Source organism: Egretta garzetta, unplaced genomic scaffold (genome assembly GCF_000687185.1).
Source record: "Egretta garzetta isolate BGI_Z169 unplaced genomic scaffold, ASM68718v1 scaffold849, whole genome shotgun sequence".
Taxonomy (NCBI): Eukaryota; Metazoa; Chordata; class Aves; order Pelecaniformes; family Ardeidae; genus Egretta; species Egretta garzetta.
In genome coordinates this window covers 56,823-59,352 of record NW_009260783.1, presented here as the reverse complement: position 1 = coordinate 59,352, position 2,530 = coordinate 56,823, and the positions used below count along the sequence as shown (strand labels likewise).

The following is a 2,530-nucleotide window of genomic DNA, read 5'->3' as shown; positions in this document are numbered from 1 at the left end:
TCTCCGCTCGTCTGCCCCGGCCCCCGGCAGCAGGGCTGGGCCTGCCGGCTCCTCGGGGAAGGAATGGTCTTCAGCCCAGCGTGGGACAGCAAGGCAGGATGCTTTCCTGTCAAAGCCTCGTTATGCAAATGCCAGCTCCTCGCCCCTCTCCAGAAAACAGCACGTCAGGAGCCTTGGCTCCAGCACGAGCGCTCTCCTGGGAGGAGCGCGAAAAGCGGTGCCTTTAGCATCAGGTTTAGGTCGTACAGGAAAGCCTTGCAGTCGTTTGTGCTTCAAAGGGGCCTCTCCCTCCCCTGCCCAAACCTCTTCACCCAACGTGGGGTTTCATCTAAGGATCTGAACCCCAGGTGGCAGAGAGAGCCCCGTGGAAGTCAGGGGGGCTGGGGGCAGTTTCGATGTCAGCAGCGTATCGCAAAAGCTGGGGGTCGACCCCTCCGTTTGGGATGCAGTGTAACAAGCCCCCTCGCCTCTGCACTGCTGCTGGCCGGGCTGGCCAGAGCCAGCAAGGGTGCTTGGCCACGGCGGTGCGCCCTGGAGGCGATGCCAGCACCCAGCGGGGCAGCCCCGGGATGCTGGGAGAGGTCCCCTCTTACCCCAAAGTGCTGCTTGCCCTGGGCGTCGCTTTGGGAGCCACGTGGGCTGGCGGTGCCCAGCATGGCTGGGGGAGGGCAGCCCGCCTGGCCCCTCTCTGCTCCCCGGGGTGAAAGCAGCCCCGGCTGCCGCTGCAGCCCGGTTTGGGCTTGACATCTTGCAGGGCTTCGACTGAAACAACAAGGGACCTCAAATCAGAATGTGACACCGAAGCAAAGGAAAAACCACGGTGGGGCCGGGCCGGGCAGCCACGTGGCAACGTGCCGGCATCCCGGGGGCTGCCCTGGAGAGGCTCCTCGGGAGCGCGGGCGCCGAGGGCACCACGAAGCAGGGCTGTCTCGCAGGTCCTCTCCACGGGATGATGAAGTCTCCAGTCCCGGGCTGTGGTTACCCCGGGGTTTGGTCTGGCCCTAGCGCTGCTATCGCCCACCGGAGCAAGCTGGACAGGAAGGTCCCTGCCCGCAGGCACTGCTGGGCCACAGCGAAGGCGGCAGAGCTGGAGGGGTTCAGCGAGGGCGTCCTTGCTCTCACGCCCCAGAGCTGCCGGATTTTAAGACCTGCCCGTTCCCCAGCAGAAGGAGATTCCCTGGCACCCCCGGCCTTAGTGCATCTGTGGGTGTACGGTGGGGCGTCCCTGGGGACAAGCGTGCCCAGCTGGGAGACCAGGATGGGTTTTTTCCGCAGTGTGTTCTTGCTGCTGCGTGCTCCCAGGATCCTGTCCTGGATTCACCGTGGATGCAGAGGCAGGAGTGGTGGCGAAGGGCAGAAGTCAACTCTGTCATCAGAAAGGGGAGTTGCTTGGATACACTGCTAAGCAACCCCAGGGCTCTTCAGGGATGGAAATAACCTTATTTCCCTTCTCCAGTTCTTGCTCCTCATTAGCATCGAGTTTGAGCGGCATGCTGGGACCACAAACATGAGCCTGCTGCAGCCTGGGACGCTACCGTGGCCACGTGGAGCCCTGCCGAGGCTAAGCCGGAGGGGACCTGCTGGCAGAGCACAGCGAGAGGGAGATGGTGTGACAGCGCACGTCTCGCCAGGGTCAGGGCTGCCTTTGGCCAGCGTTTGTTCAGCACCGGGTGTTTTGCCCATTAATTGCCAGCGCACAACCAGGGCACAGCCAGCATCAGATGTCCCACCCGGGGGGGACCTCTGGTGATGGCCGGTGGACCTGACACGTCTCACGTTGAGCTGAGCCTGGCCTGATCCCTCCCAGCCTTGGTGATGTTAATGCATGCTTTGGGCACAGCCTGCCCTGGTCTGGGACTCCTGCCCTGCTCCTCCAGGTGCCACATCCCCCGGTGCTGAGGGAGGGTGGCCACGCACCCGCAACGGGACAGACCCCAGATCCCCTCTGCCTCGGAGAAGTCCCCCCCGTTCGCAGAGCACCACCTCCCTCCTGCAGACGTGTGCGCCCCCGCTCTGCCCCCGCGCTGGGTGCAGACGCCCCCCCAAGGACAGGCTTCGGGAGGCAGGGGACAGTGGCACGGGGAGGGAGACGCCGGCTCTGCCGTGCTCGTCACACCCAGCAGCCGGGGGGGACCTGGTGCCGCCTTCCAGCCCTGCGCCTGCACCCCATCCCCTCCGGCTCAGCTCCAGCCATGGCTTACAGGGTAACTTTCAGGCTTTTAATTAAAACTCCATGAAACACCCATTTGAGATGCTTAATTTAAAGTGAGAGCTAATTAATTTTATGGGCCTTTGCCGCGTCTGTTTTATTTCTGAATTGATGCCTGGGATGATGGCAGGGAGCGCAGCGAGGAAGGCAGCCACCGACTCTTGGAAGCTGTCTAGACAGTCACGGCTCATAAATGCGGCTGGTGGCCCTGTGCGAGGCTGGTGGCTCGCTTAACTTCCCCACTAGGCTTGCTGTCGCTGCTCCAGTTGAGCAGGGGGGAGAAGAAGAAGGTGCTGGGCTGGGCCCCCGTCCTGGCTGGGC

At 63.2% G+C, this 2,530-nt stretch overlaps 1 long non-coding RNA gene across 1 annotated transcript in view; it reads right to left on the bottom strand.

Moving 5' to 3' along the window:
- LOC118453065 overlaps window positions 1–1,850 on the bottom strand; it is a 22,760-nt gene extending 20,910 nt beyond the window's left edge. Inside the window, exon 1 of the long non-coding RNA XR_004842948.1 lies at window positions 1,839–1,850. This is a non-coding gene — a long non-coding RNA (uncharacterized LOC118453065). The remainder of the gene's footprint in view (window positions 1–1,838) is intronic.
- Between the last annotated feature and the right edge of the window lie 680 nt (window positions 1,851–2,530).